Here is a 21,797-nt window from a genome sequence, read left to right as displayed (position 1 = left end):
CGCTCAATGTGAGCCATCATGCGCATTGCTTAAAATGAAAAATATGATTGGCAACTATGTTATGCTCATCAGCAAACACACTCAACGAATTTAAAGGAGCATTTTATGTTATGGTCATTGAGAGTTATAAGCGTCAACAACGATTGCTGGTATAAGGTGTGATCATACCATTCACTTCATGTCGTGTGCACTCATTTTTAATATGGCTTACTGCTGTTGTCTGATACCGATCTTAAGTGCGTCGGAGAAGACCCTCAAGCCAGTCCCTGATTTCATTTTGAAGCCATCGAGGTCTCATCTTTCTCAAGTACACCATGCATTCTCCATTCAACCCTCCCGGGAAAACGAATCCTGAATGTTTTTTCCCAATCGATACCGGTGATAGGTAGTCGGAAATCCTCATCCGCCTACCCTCCATAAAATCCAGAATGGAGCTGTGCGTCATTACCTTTATCCCTCGCTCGTCCCCATACAATTGTGCAGTCCACTGCTAGAAATTGTTTGTTCTGCAGTTTAAGCAACTAGAGTATGGCTTCAACCTCCAACACTGGTGGAGAAATCCACACGAGCAACGTCGTCCAGTGGAGGATTTTATTAATTGGGACCAGATCTATCTTCATGACAAGCCAAAGCCGCCGATGCAGGTCGAAAGAAAATCTAGTGCTTTTTCATTTCGGCGATGTATGAACCACGAGCTGTATGAGCTGTATGACGACGATAGCATAGTTACACGCTTCAAAATACAACGGCTGCGTTGGCTAGGTCATGTTGTCAGCATGGATGAAGAAGCTCCAGCAAAGAAGTCTTTTGAAGGCAAACACGGTGGTACAAGCAAACCGGGAAGACCAAAAGCCTGATGGAAAGATCAAGTTGTGGGAGACACCTCGAAACTTGGTGTCAGAGATTTTAGAATGAGCGCAGAAGATCGAGGCGCTTGGAACGCTATTCTACGTTCGGCTAGTGGAAGAAATATTCTGTCATAGCCAATTTAAGTAAGTCTCATTTCCGCATCCGTTGACTTTGACGCCCTTCTGTCACTTGGAGCCATGGAAAACCGGGAAGGAGTCGTCTTTGCCTTTCTTTTGAGCCCCATATTGCTATGGTCGCAAATTTGTCCCCTTTGGGGTATGTTTTTGGGAAGAGGCAGCCCCCCAAACACTTGGTCCCAAGATTCAAATTCAACACTCAAATACGTTTTATTTAAGCCCCGTATTCCCATGGTCAGTAATGAAGTCCCGGTTGGGGGGGCGTTTTGGGGAAGAGGTGGACCCCCAGAAACATGGTCCCACATTTGGATAATCGATTCGTATTCTACTCATAAATACCTTTAATTTGGGTCCCATATTGCCAGGGTCGGTAAATATGTCCGATATAGGGGTGTTTTGGGGGTTGGGGTGGTCCCCCTAACACTTGGTACGACAATTGGATATCAGATACGTTTTCTTATCCTAAATACCTTTCATTTGAGTCCCATATTGGCGTGATTGGTCTAAATATATGTTTGGTAGGTTTTAGGGTGGGGCGGCCCCCCTAGGTACCCCATCTGAAATTTGGATACCAAATTTTATTTTTAGGTTACTATATGAGAGCCCACAAAATTTGGCATAAATCGCACCACCCATCTCCGAAATCTGGCGTTTCTGAAAATTAGGTTAAGGGGGAGGGTCCGCTCCCCCTTCAGATATCAAAAAATGTAGTGAAAATTTCCAGAAAATCGGTTCAGCTGTCTCAGAGTCTATAAGGAACACACACAAACAAACAAACCTACAAACACAAATAGATTTTTCTATATATAAGATATTTCTCTTTCTCTTTTATATTTTATCCCACTGCACGTCATAATATCAACGACGGATGCTGTAGCATAAGCATTCATTAGCAATAATATGTTTCATTATTATAATAAATATCGATTAATACGATTTAAATGTTTGTCATTTCAATTTGTGTTAATTTGAAGTCTACATTTAGTTTAGAAATACACGAATTAAAAGCTCAAAGCAAAAAAAAAAAAAAATCCAGGATAGCATCATCCTGATGATGCTTTCAAGCAACTAATCATATGTTTTTATATGTCTGCTGTCTGTTAGTATGCTCATGTATTGCAAAATTGTAGGTTATATATACAAAAAAAAACAAATTCTTAAGATCATATGTTTTTTATTTGTGTTGTGTTTCTCTTTTGCCATGTTTCAGACTTGTCTGTGTATTTTAAATTCCCACGCCAATATGAGAATATTTGAGTATTAAAGGCAGCAACAACAACAACAGCAAATACGCGAGGGTTTAACAGCCAGGACTGACGCCCAGACGTACGATGGAGTATTAATAACTAAGACCCTGGAAGTTTGGGTTAGTTAGGCTGCTTTCGGCTTCAAACAAGCACTGCAGCTCCGGATGGCCGGTACGTGTCCCATGCAATCGGCGATCCAAATCTACAACGAGCTTGTTAATGAAGAACCACCAAAGGAATTGAGAATTTGAGGCACGGAGGGTGCCTGTTGGCTGTTGGTGGGATATGCAAGGGGCACAACGTCTCCTTGCAAATATTTAATATTCTGCGTAAATGATAAATAACAACTTCACACCAACACGCGAAGTTGTTGTGTCCAGATCATTTTATGGGCCTACACTGCGGGTATGGTTTATCGATGTTTGTTGCTGCTCGCCGGAGCGTAGGTTTGTAGGTTTTAACAACCCAACCGACCATCATATTTGTAGAGATCTGTTTTATGACACAAAGAATTTGTTCAATATTTGTTTGGCCAATGTTCTCTCTTTTTCTGTGCTTGTCGGCATCAACATCACAAAGTTGAAGAGGATGCTGTAGATGTTGTTCAAATTTGTGGCTATTGTATGTCATTTATTGCAATACCTTGTTTTTACAAAAAGTGTTATTCCAGTTAGAGTTAATGCGGAATATTAGCAGTAAAATTAGGCAATTGGGAAACTTAATGAATGCTTAAGATGAAGAAGATGTTGAACATAAAGCTTAAACTTAACGAGCAAAAAAAAAAATAACTCTAAAACAAATATCTAAATCAACAGCCATTAGCTTGAACATGGCTGCAACACTGGACAAAAGAAAATTAATAATAAGTTGAATATGGAATAAAACATACCAATTCCAATTATTGTTAAATCCAAGAAAATCTAAATCGATTACTACTTACCTGAAATAAAGAGAATATTTGTTATTACGAAGTTGCAAAAATAGAATAGAATGGAAACAAGTAATAAAAAGTTAGGGTCGGCAGGGCCGAACTTTGTATACCCACCACCTCGGATATATAAACAAACCACCTTTCGTCAGAATCAGTTGAAAAATGCATACTTTATGTCCCCATAGCAACTTTATCGAAATATGGACGAAATTCGACATGGATATTGGGTGGTCTAATAAGCAATAGTCAAAGTTCAATTTTGCAGTACAAATTATTGATCGTTTTGGTAGCCATATCCAGATATAGAACAATCTAAACCATATACGACACGGATGTCGAAAAGTCTAACAAAAGTCACTGTCCCAAATTTCGGTGAAATCGGAAAATAAATGCGCCTTTTATGGGCCGAACACCTTAAATCGAGAGATCGGTCTATATGGCAGCTATATCCAAATCTGAACCGATCTGGAAGTTGTCGGAGAGCCCAACACAACTCACTGTCCCAAATTTCGGCGAAATCGTACAATAAAAGCGCATTTTATGGGCTCAAAACCCTATATCGAGAGATCGGTCTATATGGCAGCTATATCCAAATCTGGACCGATCTGGACCAAAATGCAGAAAGTTGTCGCAGAGCCTAACACAACTCACTGTCTCAAATTTCGGCGAAAACGAATAATAAATGCGACTATTATGGGCCCAAGACCTTAAATCGAAAGATCGGTCTATATGGCAGCTATATCCAAATCTGGACCGATCTGTGCCATATTGCAGAAAGATGTCGAGGGACCTAACTGAACTCACGGTCCCAAATTTCGATGACATCGGAAAAAAATGCGCCTTTTATGGGCTTAAAAACCCTATATCGAGAGATCGGTCTATATGACAGCTATATCCAAATCAGGACCGATCTGGGCAAAATAAAAGAAGGATGTCGAAGGGCCTAAGACAGCTCACTATCCCCAAATTTGGACAAAATCGGATAATAAATGCCCATTTTATGGGCCTAAGACATTAAATCGGGAGATCGGTCTATATGGCAGCTATATCCAAATCTGGACCGATCTGTGCCATATTCCAGAAAAATGTCGATGGGCCTAACTAAACTCACGGTCCCAAATTTCGACGACATCGGACAATAAATGCGCCTTTTATGGGCCCAAAATCCTATATCGAGAGATCGTTCTACATGACAGCTATATCTAAATCTGGACCGATCTGGGCCATATTGCAGAAAGATGTCGATGGGACTAACTTAACTCACTGTCTCAAATTTCGGCAAAATCGACAATAAATGCGCCTTTTATGCGCTCAAAAGCCTATATAGAGAGATCGGTCTATATGGCAGCTATATCCAAATCTGGACCGATTTGGGCAAAATAAAAGAAGGATGTCGAAGGGCCTAACACAACTCACTATCCCCAAATTTTGACAAAATCGGACAATAAATGCCCATTTTATGGGCCCAAGACATTAAATCGGGAGATCGGTTTATATGGCAGCTATATACAAATCTGGACCGATCTGTGCCATATTCCAGAAAAATGTCGATGGGCCTAACTTAACTCACGGTCCCAAATTTCGCCGAAATCCGACAATAAATGCGCCTTTATGGGCTCAAAACCCTATATCGAGAGATCGTTCTACATGACAGCTATATCCAAATCTGGACCGATTTGTGCCAAAATGCAGAAAGTTGTCAGAGAGCCTAACACAACTCACTGTCCCAAATTTCGACGACATCGGACAATAAATGCGCCTTTTATGGGCCCAAGACCTTAAATTGAGAGATCGGTATATATGGCACCTATATCCAAATCTTGACCGATCTGTGCCATATTGCAGAAAGATGTCGATGGGCCTAACCAAACTCACGGTCCCAAATTTCGACGTCATCGGACAATAAATGCGCCTTTTATGGGCCCAAAACCTAAAATCGAGAGATCGGTCTATATGACAGCTATATCCAAATCTGGACCGATCTGGGCCAAAATGCAGAAAGTTGTCAGAGAGCCTAACACAATTCACCGTCTCAAATTTCGCCGAAATCAGACAATAAATGCGCCTTTTGTGGACTTAAAACCCTATATCGAGAGATCGGTCTATATGGCAGCTATATCCAAATCTGGACCGATCTGTGCCATATTGTAGAAAGATGTTGATGGGCCTAACTTAACTCACTGTCTCAAATTTCGGCGAAATGGGACAATAAATGAGCCTTTTATGAGCTCAAAACCCTATATCGAGAGATCGGTCTATACGCCAGCTATATCCAAATCTGGACAAATCTAGTCCAAAATGCAGAAAGTTGACGGAGAGCCTAACACAACTCACTGTCTCAAATTTCGGCGAAATGGGACAATAATGAGCATTTTATGGGCCCAAGACCTTAAATCGAGAGATCGGTCTATACGGCAGCTATATCCAAATCTGGAGCTTTTATGGACCTAAGACCCTACTTTTCTGGATTTTTCTTAAATTAAAGCGACAAATGCAAATTTGTCGAATGACTTAAAAAGGATACAAAATTCAAACAATACCACGGCATCCGGTTGAGCGTACCGGAATGACCCGATGAAGTTCGTCATCGGCAAGGGCTGCCGCCCGCCCCAGTGTACGCTACACTACTACAACAACAATAAAAACAAAATTAAAACAATATCCTCCATTATAAGCCACTTGGAGGCCAGGCAAACGATTTAAGTTATTTTAGTTATAGTCATTCTTTATTGGCTTTAATTTCTGGTCCCTTGGAATGCAGACTTGCAAGTTTTTTTTTTTCAACGCTTTTATCCTACACAAACGTTTGAATGTGCGATTGTCCCGTCTTGTTTTTCCTTTTTTTTATAAAATTTTGGCAATTCCCAGGAACATATTAAAAATTCATTTGTGATCATGGAGAAAAATGCTAAGAAACCAAGTAAGAGAACAACTTAAAGCAAGAACAAACGAAAAACCAAAACATCACAAAAAATGCTAAGAGTAAAGAGGGAAGTAGACATTGAATACGTTTTATGCCAAGTAAAACATATGATTATTAGGAACGGATGCATGAAGAGGAATGAGCAGCAAAGCATGCTAAAGTATTTGAATGATTGCACTTTGAGTGGAAAGGATCGTTAAGGAGAGAGAGAACATTATAGCCTAAAGCTGTTTTTTTTTAAGAGACCAGTCGACAACCAGACAAAATGATGGACGGACACAGATACTACAAAAAATATGCCGCCTCCCGCAGACAGAAAATCATTTTACGGGGATATCATAATTTACAGACACACACACACGCACAATTAATTGCCAGCAACGTTGGAACATGAAAATATTTTAACTGCAAAACATTTTTCAATGGGCGAAGAGACACATTATAGGCTGGAAATTGATTTGGGGAGAATAATAACATTGTACCTTATAAAGGAACAGTACAAATGGGAGCTTTGAAAGTTTCGATGCAAACATTAACCAGTAAGGAAGGGCAAAAGTCGGGCGGTGCCGACTGTATAATCGATCCTACACCTACACTATAAGTACAATGTGGGAGCTATATTCAATTCTAGACCAATTTTGTTGGACCTCAGCGAGCAAATATGTTTAAACTGTAAAAACTGCGGTTGACAAATGACAACATTATGGCAAATTACCCTAAACCCGACGAACATATATAGGAGAGCTATACCTAAATCTGAACCGATTTCGAGAAAACTTCTCAGCCACATATTGGCATGGTCGAAAAATGTTTACCCTTTGGCAGGGTAAAAATACATTGTCCTACATTTGGATATCAAATTCGTATTCTACTCCCAAATACCTTTTTTTGAGTCCCATATTGCGATGGTTAGTAAAAAATTGCTGTTTGTGGGGTATTTTGGGAAAGGGGTAGACTCCCAGAAAATTTGTCCCGACAGGGGGTATCAATTCTTGCTCTACCGCCCAATACCTTTCATTTAAGCTCCATATTGACATGGTGGTTAAATATGCCCGATTTAGGGGTGTTTAAAGGATTGGGGTGGTCCCCCAAACACTAAGTCCGCAAAATATGCTCTATTCTCATATAAATATGTATCATTTATTTGAACCCCATATTGCCATTGGCCTCAAAATTGGATATCAAATTCGTTTTCTAATCTCATTTAAACTCCTTATTACAAAAGTCAGCAAATATGTCCGGTTTGGGGTATTGGCCCTAAAAACTATAAATCTTTAGTTCCACTTTCTTTAAGACCCAAATTGTCTTGGTGAGCAAATATGTCCAATGGGGGGTTGTTATGGTGGTGGGACGTCCCTTGGACAGTTGGCACCTAATGTTGATATCAGATACCCAAATACCTTTAATTTGAGCCCCATATTTCCATAGTCCGCAAACATGACCGGGTTTTGGGGGATGGGCGGCCACTCAGTGAGTTGGTCTTGAAAATATATATCGGATTAGTGTTCTACTCTTAAAACCCTCTTATGTGAGCCTCATATTGCAATAATTTGGGCGGTGTTGTGGGGGTGGGGTGGCCTCATGGACACTTTTCCCGAAAATTGATATCAGATTCGTGCTTTACTCCCAAAGACCTTTGATTTGAGCCCCATATTGCTGCAAATCGTTGCAAATTTGTCCCCTTGGGGAGATGTTTTTAGGGAGAGGCGGTCCCCCAAACACTTGGTCCCATATTTAGATATCAGATTCGAATTCTACACTCAAATACCTTTTATTTAAGCCCCATATTCTCATGGTCAGTAAATAAGTGAAGTTTGGGGGGTGTTTTGGGGAAGAATTTGGACCCCTAGAAACTTGGTCCCACATTTGGATATTAGATTCGTATTCTTCTCGCAAATACCTTTCATTTGAGTCCCATATTGCCAGGGTCGGTAAATATGTCCGATTTAGGGGTGTTTTGGGAGTTGGGGTGGTCCCCCTAACACTTGGTTCGACAATTTGATATCGGATACCTTTTCTTATTCTAAATATCTTTCATTTGAGTCCCATATTGTCGTGATTGGTCTAAATGTATGTTTGGTAGGTTTCAGGGTGGGGCGGCCCCCCAAGGTACCCCATCCGAAATTTGGATACCAATTTTTTTTTAAGGGTCCTATATGAGAGCACACAAAATTTCGCTTAAATCGCAACACCCATCACCGAGATCTGGCGTTTCTGAAAATTGGGGTAAGGGGGAGGATCCGCCCCCCCTTCAGATATCAACAAAATTTAGTACCCTATTTTTACCACGGAATCATTATGCATCATCTGTGAAAATTTCAAGAAAATCGGTTTAGCCGTTTCTGAGTCTATAAGGAACACACAAACAAACCTACAAACAAACATAAATTGACTTTTATACCCTCCACCATAGGATGGGGGGTATACTAATTTCGTCATTCTGTTTGGAACTACTCGAAATATTCGTCTGAGACCATATAAACCGATCTTGGGTCTTGGCTTCTTGAGCCTCTAAAAGGCGCAATTCTTATCCGATTTGAATGAATTTTTGCACGTAGTATTTTGTTATGATACCCAACAACTGTGGCAAGTATGGTTCAAATCGGTTCATAACCTGATATAGCTGTCATATAAACAGATCTGGGGACTTGACTTCTTGAGCTTTTAGAGGGCGCAATTCCTATCCGATTTGGCTGAAATTTTGCATGACGTATTTTATTCTTACTTTAAACAACTGTGTCAAATAAGGTTCAAATCGGTTCACAGCCTGATATAGCTGCCATATAAACCGATCTGGGATTTTGACTTCTTGAGCCTGTAGAGGTCGCAATTATTATCCGATATTGAAATTTTGCAAATATCTTATGATATACTCTCAAGACACTGTGCGGCAAAGATTTATTGGTATGCTATACATGTACACAACATTTTTGAAGACAAGTTTTCTCGCCCTACAGCAGGAGAGCAATCGAAAGCTAAAATGTTGAGAGAGTTTGGTTTTTTCAGAGTTTGGCTTTTTGGCGCCAAAAACTTCTACAGGTTGTTTACTTGTTAGAATCTCTGGCAAAGGGTTTAATGAAAGTCGAAATGTAAAAGGAAGGTTTTGAAAGATTTGTATACGAAAATTAAATACCTAAACAAAATTACCTTCAAGAATTAAGAATTCAAAAAAAAATTTTCAAATAACAAAAAAAAATTTTATACGAATTGACGAGGTTGGATAAAAATGAACGCGTGGAACAATTTCAGAGTAATAGTGTAGCGGGTTAAAAATTACATCGTAGGGTAAAGGCACAAGGTTAGTAAATTAAATCCTTAAAAGGATTTGGCGTTTTGAAGCTGAAATATTTCGATCGCACTCATTTGTTCCATAAATATCTACTGGAAAATACTTTCATACCCTCAACCATAGGATGAGGGTATACTAATTTCGTCATACCGTGTGTAATACATCGAAATGTTGATCTAAGACCCAACAAAATAAAGGGTGATTTTTTGGCGGCCACCGTGGCGCAGAGGTTAGCAAGTCCGACTATGACGCCGAACGCCTGGGTTCGAAACCTGGCGAGACCATTAGAAAAAATTTTTAGCGATGGTTTTCCCCTCCTAATGCTGACAACATTTGTAAGGTACTATGCCATGTAAAACTTCTCTCCAAAACGGTGTCGCACTGCGCCACGCCGTTCGGTCTCGGCTATAAAAAGGAGGACGCTTACATTGAGCTTAAACTTGAATCGGACTGCACTCATTGTGGAGTGTTCATGGGCAAAATTTGCATTTTGTTTTATTACGACTTCCAACATCCATTGTAAGTATTTTCCAAATCGGTCCATAACCTGATATAGCTTCATTTAAATCGATCTGCCGTTTAGTCTGCGTCTCCATGGTGGTGGGTTCCCAAGATTCGGCTCGGTTCCCAAGACTAAGCACCGTTTTAATTGCTTCTTTTTTGCGTTTACTTCACAACCTGTTATCATACATAAATCTCAAAGAAATTAGGTATAGACAGCTTACTCGTTAACTAGCCATGTCCGTCCGTCCACCTGTCTGTCGAAAGCTCGCTAACTTTTGATGGAGTAAAGCTAGCCGCTTGAAATTTTGTACAAATACTTCTTATTAGTGTAGATCGGTAGGGATAGCAAATGGGCCAAATCGATCAATGTTTTGATATAGCTGTCGTACAAACCGATCTTGGGTCTTGACTTTTTGAGCCTCTAGAGACAGCAATTCTCATCCGATTTAGAACAACGACAAATTTTGATCAACGGCTTCTTCCATGGCCTTCAACATAAGTTTGCAATATGGTCGGAATCGATCAATAGCTTGATACAGCTCCCATATAAACCTATGTCCCGATTTTGCTTCTTGAGCCCCTCCAAGGCGCAATTCTTATCCGAATGAACTGAAATATTACACAATGACTTCTACAATGTTCAGCATTCATTTATGGTCCGAATCGGACTGTAACTTGATAGAGCTCCAATTGCGTAACAGTTCTTATTCAATATTCTTTGTTTGCCTTTAAAGAGATAGTGCGCATAGAACTCGACAAATGTGATCCATGGTGGAGGGTATAGAAGATTTGGCCCGGCCAAACTTATTTGTTATTGTTTTTTGTCTCATTTGTCTAACCGTTCGCAATCGGTTTATTCTGGAGACGTGAGATCTGAACCATTGGCAGTAGCTAAGGGAATACCACAGGGATATATCATAGGCCCACTACCTTTCCCCATGTATGAGAATGATCTTCCTCACCAATTGGTCCTTCGACGGGTACACATGTATGCTGATGATGTGCAAATTTACCTAAACAGCTTAGAGAAGGACGTGGTTTGGAGCATCCGTGGACTTAATAAAGATCTTCAATGTGTATGTAGATGGGCAAGAGCGAATGGTTTACTTCTGGATACTCAGAAATCGAAGTGTCTGATTATTCATAAGAATAAAGAATTCTCATTGCCGAATACTGACATGTTAATCTGGAGAATATTGCCTTAGTTTCGAGTGCTAGACATTTGGGGGTGGTATTTAACAGGTCATTAAGTTGGACAGAACATGTAAATGTGGTTGCTGGGCAAACTTAAGCTAAATTATGTGCTTTGTGGCTTACTCACTCGTTTACTCCATCTACCGTTCGAGTCCTTTTGGCAAAGACCTTTTTGGCTCCTGGACTGATATATGGTTGTTAATTGGCCAACAAATTGTGATTCGTTGAGCCACCGGAAATTAAAAATGGCATTTAATGGTATTATCTGTTATGTATTATTCAACACGCTATTGAATATGAGATGCCTAGTATTTTTAATAATAATATCTTTTTAGGATGGGGACACTTCGCCCTGAATGCGGATATCGAATTCATGCCATTGCAGCCTTTGACGCTGAACGCGTTGGAATCCTGGCGAGAACATCGGACAAAGCGGTGTTTATCCCCTCTTAATGTTGGCGACATTTGCGAGGCACAATGCCATGCAAGGTAATTTAAAAAATTTTCCCCAAAGAGGTGTCGCACTGCGAGACGCCATTCGGACTCGGCTATAAAAAAAGGATCCTTATCATTGAGTTTAAACTTGAATCGGAAAGTACTCATTGTTGTGTGAGAATTTGTCCCTTCTCGGTTCCTGGTGATAATGTTCTCATTAAGGGAGGGATGGCACCTCAGACATTTCGACTCAAATATGAGTATCAACTTCGTGCTGCACTTCCAAATCCCTTTAATTTGAGCCCCATATTTCCATGGTCGGTGAATATGAACCGTTTGGAGGGTGTTTTGGAGTTGGGGCGGCCACGTTGCACTGAAATTAGACATCAAATTCGTTCTTTATTCCCAAATAAGGGGTATTTGGAGGTGGGCGACCTCCCATTACTTGGACCTAATGTTTTGGGGGAGTTTTGGGGTTGAGGCGGTCCGATATGTACTTAAACTCAATTTTAATATCCTATTCGTATTGTACTCTCCAATACCTTTCATTCGATACCTATATTGTCCCGACCGGTCCACTTTTGATTTTGGATTGTGTTTTTGGCATAAGGGGGAGGGTTCGTCCCCCTTCCGATTCCGAAAAATTATAAAGCCTTTGTTTCCTTCCAGACCAACCTACACAATATGCGAAAATTTCGAGAAAATCGGTTATGCCGTTTTTCAGTCTATACAGAACAAACAAACCGAATCCCATATATCCGTGATTGGCTAATGTGCTCATTTTGGGCGTTTTTGTGGGGGGTGGGGTGACCCCCTATACTTCGACATGAATTTGTATGCCAGATTCGTTATCAACTCCCGCAAACTTTTCATTTGACCCATATCGTCCTTATCGGTTCACTTTTGACTTTTGGTCTTGTTTTTGTGGTAACGGTGGAGGGTCCTCCTCTTTCCGATATCAATAAATTTTAAAGCCTATTCCTACTTCCTGACCATATTCGTAATCTACTCCCGAATACCTTTCATTTGAGTCCCATATTGTCATGATCGTCAAATAAACCTATTTTAAGGGGTTTTGGGGCTGGGGCGGCCCCCCAGATACTTGGACCCAACTTTTATTATGAAATTCGTACTCTACTCTTGAATACATTTCATTTGAATCCCATATTGTCCCGATCGGTCCACTTTTATTTTTGGGTAGTACTTTTGGGGTAAGGGGGAGGGTCCACCACCCTCCCGACCCCAGACCAACCAACACAATCTGTGAAAATTTCAACGTAATCGGTTCAGCCGTTTTTGAGTCTATACGGAACAAACAAACAAAAATTGAATTTGAATTTTAAAAAGATTTATCTTGTTGTGTAGGACAAAACAAATAATTAATAAATTTATACGGCTTATTCCACAAAAATGCAATCATGCAAATCTTATTTCTTCGGTATAAGGCAGTCGTGTACACTGCAAGAGAAATTTATTAATAATGAACTAATTTTGAAAGGATATGTATGAATATGACTAAAATTTACTTACACCATTGCGATTACATTTATAGGTTGCTGCACCCCTGGTGGGAAAAACTAATGCAATGGCCAGAACTACAGCAGTACAGTATTTAAGTGCGTTCATATTCATAATCAGAGAATGAATTAAGTGACACTTCAAAAATACATTCAGTCTTTTATACCTTTTGTAGTAAATAGTTTATCTATAAGAGATGAGATTGAGTCGTTTGACAATACACCCTATGGTAAACCCAGTAAAAACTTAATACCCGCCTTTATTTCAAATTGAAGCTTTTGAGTGTTTTTATACTCACCGCCATAGGGTAGGGTGTATACTCATTCTGTTTGCAACACATCGAAGTATCCATTTCCGACCCTACAAAGTACAGTTGAACCTCGATTATCCGTCTCGTTCGGGACCGAGCTGAGAACGGAAAATCAAAACCACGGTTAATAGTTTTTTTTCCTTAATTTTATTATTACACATTCTTCTGAAATTTATGGACTACCATTGTTTTCAAGACATTCCAATAGAACACTATATGCCGTTATTCCTTTATCTAATGGGGGATTTCTGGTTTTTTTTCTTGAGTTTCATTCGTCTGATTCTTCGAAATCACAATTAGTCTCGTATTCTTCGCTTTGCTTAGCCACATGTATTATGAAAGCTGTCTTGATACTCAAAAATATGCCGAAATCATGTCTGCTGTCTGAAACTAAAAGTTGATTCAACCAGAAAGGATGCTGGGTTCATGGTGGTTGAAGCATGTGGAAGAAATTTCACTATAACTTTTTCAGATATCACTGCTTACATACAGTGGAACAGATAAGTCTACATGCTCATTCGTAAATAGCATATACGTAACTGACAGTTACGCACTAAGGCCGTTGGAGGCCACCGTAGCTTAGAGGTTAGAATGTCCGCCTATGACGCTGTACGCCTGGGTTCGAATCCTGGAGAGACCATCAGAAAAAATTTTCAGCTGTGGTTTTCCCCTCCTAACGCTGGCAACATTTGTGAGGTACTATGCCATGTAAAACTTCTCTCCATAGAGGTGTCGCACTGCGGCACGCCGTTTGGAATCGACTATAAAAAGGAGGCCCCTTATCATTGAGCTTAAACTTGAATCGGAGTGCACTCATTGATATGTGAGAAGTTTGCCCCTGTTCCTTAGTGGAATGTTCATGAGCAAAATTTGCCATTTTTGACAGTTACGTAATAAGCATATGTGTCTACCCCCTAAATTTTAAGTAATTGTAAAACTAGGTTTCATGGAGAATAATTTAAGCAGCATTCCATATTTGACAGACTAACTTTTTCGTACAAAAATTTCGCTTTGTAAAACGTAATTTTTTAAAAAGGGTATGTAGAATTTTCCGCGCGACTGTATGTCTAGAAGCAAAAGCATTTTGCACTCCTTATCAAAGCAAATGTTTGGTAGAATTTCTAGAGGCATATTTGAAAATTTATTTTCTTCTTTTGTATATGGGCTATATTGGTTCGCATTCGAATATTGCCTCTGCAAGCCACAATTTCTATAGAATTTGGACGCAATTTGAGTTCATTAATACCCTTTATCACCCACACCATATACCGCATATCATCATAAATAGATTTAGACCCCATATAAACCTATCCACCGATTTGACTTCCTTAAATGATTGCTTTTAATACCTGAAGTAAATTTATGCCCTCTATTACCCGCACCAAACACAACGTATATAGGTTGACAAAACGTTATAGCGTCCATACAAATCGATATTACGATTTGACTTCTGCAGCCCTTAGAAATCTGAATCATGAATCATTGGATCATTATTTGAAACTAGCTGATCCGGTGCTTTTCGCTAAACCCTAAAAAATATGTAATTTTTTGGGGCGTTTTTGGGGTTGGGGGATCCCCCGACACTTAGAGTTAAATTTGTATATCAAATTCTTACTCTACTCTGAAATACCTTTCATTTGATACCCATATTGTCTTATTCGGTAAACATGTCCGTTTAGATGGGTTTTGGGATAGGGCGTCCCCCTGGTTACATGACCCCAAAGTTTTATACCAATTTAGTGTTTTTTGTTAAACATTAGAGGGCATATAAATCGTTGCATCCATCTCCGAGCCGTTTTTGAAGATTGGGGTAAGGAGGAGGGTCCGCCCTCCCTTCGAATATCAAAAAATGAAGTAGCTTATTTTCGCCGGAGTAGGAGGCCACCGTAGCGCTGAGGTCAGCATGTGCGCCTATGATGATAAAGGCGAGAAAATCAGAATACATTTTCAGCGGTGGTTATCTTTTCCTAGTGCTGAAGGCCACCGTAGCGCAAAAGTTAGCATGTTCGCCTATAACGCCGAACGCCTGGATACGAATCCTGGCGAGATTAGTACTACTATAGTACGAGTACTATGCCATGTAAAACTTCTCTCCAAAGAGGTGTCGCACTGACACGCCGTCGGACTCGGCTATAAAAAGAAGGCCCCTTATCATTGGGCTTAAACTTGAATCGAATCTTAGATATGTGAGGTGTTTGCCCTGGTTTCTCAGTGGAATGCTCATGGGAAAAATTTGCATTTTGCAATGCTGACGACATTTTTGTACCATGCCATGTAGAAATGCGGTGTAGCACTGCGGCACGCTGTTCGGACTCATCTATAAAAATGAGGCACCTTATCAATGAGCTTAAACTTAAATCGGACAGCTCTCAGTGATATATGAGAAGCTTGCCCCGTTCCTTAATGGAATGTTCATTAGCAATTTTGAATTTTGAAAATTTCACCGAGGGCCAAATTCTACCATCTGAGAAAATTTCATGAAAATCAGTTCAGTCATTTTCGCATTTATATGGAACAAATAAACAAAGCGCAACATTTTAATTTTTATACCCACCACCATGGGATGGGGGTATACTAATCTAGTCATTCCGTTTGAAACATTTCGAAATATTTATCTACAACCCCATAGAGTATTGTAGATCAATTCTGGATCGTCTGGACATTCTGATGTCGGTCCCTCCGTCTGTCGAAATCACGATAGAGGTCGAACGCGTAAAGCTAGCCGCTTGAAATTTTGCACAGATACTTCTTATTGATGTAGGTCAATGGGGATTACAAATGGGTTATATCAGTTCAGATTTACCTATAGCTCCCATATAAACCGATCCCCCAGATTTGACTTCTTGAGCCCCTAGGAGCCTCATTTTTCATCCGACTTAGCTGAAATTAGGAAAAAAGACTTGCGTTATGTCTTCCATCATCTGTGCTAAGTATGATCTGAATCGGTATATAAACAGACGTAGCTCCCATATAAACCTAACCCCGGATTTGACTTCTTGTGCTCCTAGAAGCCAAAATGTTCATCCGATTTAGCTGAAATTTGGAACAAAGACTTGTGTTATAGCTTCCAATATTCGTGACAAGTATGATCTGTATGATCCGATTTTGCTGAAATTTGGTACAAAGACTTGTGTTATGACTTCCAACATCAGTGCCAAGTATGATCTGAATCGGTCTATAAACTAATATAGCCCCCATGTAAATCAATCCCCGGATTTGACTTTTTGAGCTCCTAAAAGCCTCAATTATTATCGGATTTGTCTGAAATTTGGGACAAAGACCGGAGTTATGGCTTTCGACTTTCTTTTCATTTATGATTCGAATCGGTCAGTGAACAGATATAGCCCCTGTACAAACCTATCCCCGGATTTGACTTCTTGACCCCTTAGAAGCCACAAATTTCATCCAAATTGGCTGAAATTTGGAACAAAGTCTTGCGTTATGGCTTCCAACATCCGTGCCAAGTATGATCTGAATCGGTCTATAAACTAATATAGCCCCCATGTAAACCAATCCCCGGACTAGACTTCTTGAGCCCCTAGAAGCCTAAATGTTTATCCGATTTAGCTGAAATTTGGAACAATGATTTGTGTAGTGGCTTCTAACATCCGCGCCAAGTATGATCTGAATCGGTCTATAAACAGATATAGCCCCCTTTAAAAACCAATCCCCCGAGTTTACTTCTTGAGCCCCTAGAAGCCTCAATTTTCATGCGATTTGTCTGAAATTTGGAACAACGACTTGTGTTATGAAATTCTACATCCGTGCCACGTATGATCGGAATCGGTCTATAAACTGATATAACCGCCGTGTAAACCAATTCCCAGATTTGAATTTTCGAGTTCCTAGAAGCCCCGATTTTCATCCGATTTGAATGGATTTTAGAACAAAGATTTGTGTTAAAGACAGTCTATAAACAGATATAGCCCCCGTATGAACCGATCTCCGGTTTTGACTTCTTGAGCCCTTAAAAGCCTAAATTTTTACCTGGTTTGATTGAAATTTTACCCAAAAACCTATCTCATGACTTACAACATCAGTGCCAAGTTTCATACGAATCAGTCAATATTGTGATATAGGCCCACCGGTACATATCCCGATATGACTTCTTGAGACCTTTGAAGCCTCGATCAATTGCCGATTTGATTGCTACAAAATAATTCAAGTACAAACTCAAATAATACGACCAAATTTTTTGCGCAATTCATGGTGCTGGGTACCAAAGGCAAAACGTAGCTCATTTTTATTTTAACAAATTGACTAACGAATGTAGAGAGCAGCTTTTTCAGGTAGAGTGTAATATTTCGTGCTTTGAAATTAGATGTGCTGCTTAAGGAATGACAACTTAAATTATTAAACGAGGTGTACTTCATGCAAAGTTTCATATTCAGAATCACGTGGTAAGTAATTCTAAGTATGTAAATTTGAATGTAATTTTCTGTAGCAAACTTGTAGATCCGGTCTTCACCGCAACATCGTCTTTGAAAATTATGCAAATAGCATGTAGCGAAGACATTCGCTTCTAAATTTTTCAAATAACCTTGAAAGTTGAAACTTACTAACAGGTAAACTCCAAATTCGAATCAAAAGCCCTTCTGGAATCACACTGTCTGTGGTGGAGCACATGAGACGTAGGGAAATATTGTCTAGGTGGTGAATTCGTTTAAACTCTACAAGCCGACGGTACCGGATGGCGTACTGCTTATTATGTTGCAATGAGCAAGAGTGTGCCACACGAAAGCTTGAGGTGACTTTTCAGAACCTGGGTTTTGCTACACTACGAGCCGACTGCAGATAACGTGGTTTTCGAAACAAAAGCCCTTAGGGGTTCACATTTTTTTAATGTTACGGGCATAATCCCAAAATATTCCCCAATACAGTTCGATTGAGCACCATTCGAATATTAGAGCGAGTAGAAGAGTCCTGCGGTAGCTAGGAGGTCGACGGATATCTCTTGAACACAATACGGTACCGAAACACTGTCTGTGGTGGAGCACATGAGACGTAGGGAAATATTGTCTAGGCGATGAATTCGCTTAAACTCTACAAGCCGACGGAACCGGATGGCGTACTGCTTGTTATGTTGCAATGAGCAAGAGAGTGCCACACGAATGCTTGAGGTGACTTTTCAAAACGTAAGTTTTGCTGGACTACGTGCCGACGGGACAGAGGTAGATCATGTGGTTTTCATACTGAAGGCGGGAAACCTGGTCTTTCCCTGCTCCCTCTCATCCTTCGCCTCAAAGACCTTGAAGAAACTAATTAACACGATTCCAGATAGACTATTTCTCTAACCTTCACTGTTATGCAGTTATTATTATGCTAGCACACAGGGTCGGCCGGTAGGTCTAACCTTTCATAGCGTGGTTGGCTATATTGAGGGGAATTAGGGGATAGGCGACTATACTTTGGCGACCTTCTTAAGCATAGAAGGGGCTTTAACGTGACTCTCTGGTGGACATGAGAACTCCTTTTCTCCTATTGAATTGGATTGATAAAGTGACGAGGGGAAGGATTAAAATCACCAGCGGGAAGCTTGATTAAAAATACAAGAGGAACTTCTCAAGGAGTGGATGAGGTTTAATCAAGGATGGTGGTCGCTTTCTATTTGCCATAACCAGCGGGGAGATTGATTAAAAAGATTCTGACTAGAGGAACATCTCAAGGAGTGGTTTTGACCCATTATTTGAGGGTTTTGACTATCAATGGGATTCTAAAGATCTTCGAAGAGTTTAAGACAGAAGACCTTGACTACGCCGATGAGGTCTAATCAAGGATGATGATCGCTTTCTATTTGCCCTAACCAGCGGGGAGCTTGACTTAAAAAGATTCAGACTAGAGGAATATCTCAAGGAGTGGTTTTTACCCATCATTTGAGGGTTTTGGTTATCAATGGGATTCTTAAGATCTTCGAAGAGTAAAAGGCAGAAGACCTTGACTATGCGGATGAGGTCTAATCAAGGATGGTGATCGTTTTCTATTTGCCATAACCAGCGGGGAGCTTGATTAAAAAGATTCTGACTAGAGGAATATCTCAAGAAGTGGTTTTTACCCATCATTTGAGGGTTTTGGTTATCAATGGGATTCTTAAGATCTTCGAAGAGTAAAAGGCAGAAGACCTTGACTACGCCGATGAGGTCTAATCAAGGATGATGATCGCTTTATTTTTGCCTTTACGAACCTCGTTCTGGGTACTAAGAAAGCTGTGTGCATGGGAGAAGCCTTGTGGGCTTGGGTAACGCACATTGGAATAGAATCAAAGAAAACTGGCAACAAATATTTTATTTGATCACCCATAGGTACCTGACGTCCATCAAAATATGGACATTCTTTACTTCAGCTAGGTGCTGGCTATGTGGCGTGCCAGAAGGGTATATGCGCCTCGACGGATTATGGGGCAGTTGTTTTCCGTTCAGAGGTCTCTGTACTGGAGCTATCCTGCCTTTTCCCAGTACTTTTTGAGTAAATGAAGCAGGAGTCTCTATGCGTGATAGCGTATATCATACTCGGCGATGACGCACATTGTAATAAAATCAAAAAAAAAAACTTTTAAAACATATATTATTTGAGAACAAATAGAGATAACTCTTTGACATTTGAAATGATTAGAGCTGAGGTGTTATCGAGATCACGTGAAAAATGTCAAGGACCTAGGTAATCTGAGCGTCTCTTGGCAGGGCTTTAAAATTGGTCACCTCGGGATTTCGAAAAATTTTAGAAGAATTTTTAAATCGGATCATAAATAAAGATTTGGCAGCCCCAACAATTTTTCGAAATCCCAAGGTGACCAATTTTAGAGCCCTGCCAAGAGGATTTATTAGGACTTTGACATTTTTTCCATGATCTCGATAACACCTCAGCTCTAACCATTTCAAATAGTTATCTCTATTCGATCTTAAATTTCATATTTTTTATCAGTTTTTTTCCATTCTATCCCACTGTGTGACGTTCGGCCGAGACATTTTAGGAGATGCAAAGAGTTTCTGAAAGGCTATCTGGCTGTGCTTGGTCCAGACTGTGCTGCGTCCCAGGCTGTAAAGGAGTAGCGGGGAACGAGGCACCCGACGAGCTAATTAGGGATAAATGGCTCATATACGCCCATCGTTCTACTGTTCGAGCTTCTTGTTAGGGTGTCTATCCAAGGTAACCCCGCGAATGATGCATGGGTGCCGTGGGTTGCAGGCTGACCAAGGTCCTGTAGCTGAGTGTTTCGTGCGGCTGAGAAAGTATAACCTCGGACTACTGGTAGAAGTTTTGACCGGTCATTGCAACGTTAGGCTTTTGACCTCACTACTGGTAGAAGTTTTGACCGGTCATTGCAACGTCAGGTTTTTGACTTCTCGCTGTTCCCAGAGGGATTCGGACTTCTTCAGGGTCTGTGTGAAGACATGGATTCCGCTGTCTTGTCATTCTGGATTACTGTAGTGGCGGATTGAACGAAGCTCTTGCCTGTTAGAGGTCCACTATGATCCGCCTGGTTCCCTTCGATTTGGTCTTGTGCGTTCTTTACCCTTCCCTACTTCTTCCGTTTAACTTGATTTTTGTTCAGAGACATTTGATTGATTTTGACCATTTGTCTGCAACACTTTTCAATTGTACCTCGTATATGTCTGCATTTGCAGAGCTTTCTGAGGCGTTATATAACCAATAAAGAATAGAAACAGGTTTCTTGGCTTGAAATGCTAAAAGCCAAAGAAACGCGAGAGAAAGACAATTTTGGCGCCAAAATTTCTACCAACACATGCAAGTGGATGGCAGAGATTCCCCTTGACCCACTCGAGCCTTTTCAATAGCCTTCTGTACAAATATTGCCTGAAGTCCACGAAGAAAAAGGCAATCCCCAAAATCTGGGTTCCTTTCAACTTATGGCGATGACAAGCGAAAGATAAGAGAAGGAATAACGACCACAAAACAAGTGGGCAGAAAGGCGACAAAACCAAAAAAGAAAAAAATCATGGCTGGTGTGTGGGACTGACAAAAAAATGGGAGGAGGAATGGATGGGCAGACCAACTAAACTGGTCCAAAAATGCCGCCAAAAATGTTGGCCATCCAAGCCAAGGTGGCAGACGAAGAAACAAAAGGAAATGAATGAAGAATTTGTTTCAAATACAGATAGGCAAGTGGTGGATATAGCAATACCACGCAGGCAGGAGTAGAACGTCAGGGAAAATTCAAATTATTTAAATTTAAGTTCAGTTCAATTTAAAGTTCAAGTTCACCCTCGCTTCGCTATACTCATAATTGTTCTACCATAAAATCGAGTGTGTGTGGTCCAGTTTCCCACAACCCAGAAGAAAAATGAAACTAACCCTGAAGTTTTTTATTCAATGGCAAGATGATCAATAGCAAAAACGGAAGCAAATACAAATCAATGGCTCATCTTTTAATTAGCCGCCGATTGGGTTAGAGTTTCATCAAAAAGGTCTAGAAAGATATATTTTTTTAACAAAGAACAGGAA

At 40.3% G+C, this 21,797-nt stretch overlaps 1 protein-coding gene and 1 long non-coding RNA gene across 2 annotated transcripts in view; both read right to left on the bottom strand.

Moving 5' to 3' along the window:
- Window positions 1-21,797, bottom strand: part of LOC106080611 (M-phase inducer phosphatase) — a 549,197-nt gene that overhangs the window by 136,965 nt on the left and 390,435 nt on the right. The window lies entirely within an intron of this gene.
- LOC106080619 (uncharacterized) lies at window positions 11,326-13,185 on the bottom strand. The gene is made up of 3 exons (XR_009397111.1): window positions 13,040-13,185; window positions 11,674-12,967; window positions 11,326-11,622 (listed from the first exon to the last, which is right to left on the bottom strand). It is a non-coding gene; the product is annotated as an uncharacterized LOC106080619 (long non-coding RNA).

The sequence above is a fragment of the Stomoxys calcitrans genome, chromosome 2, assembly GCF_963082655.1.
Source record: "Stomoxys calcitrans chromosome 2, idStoCalc2.1, whole genome shotgun sequence".
NCBI classification, from domain to species: Eukaryota; Metazoa; Arthropoda; class Insecta; order Diptera; family Muscidae; genus Stomoxys; species Stomoxys calcitrans.
Note: the sequence above shows the minus strand (reverse complement) of the source record. Positions and strands in the feature narration are given on the sequence as shown.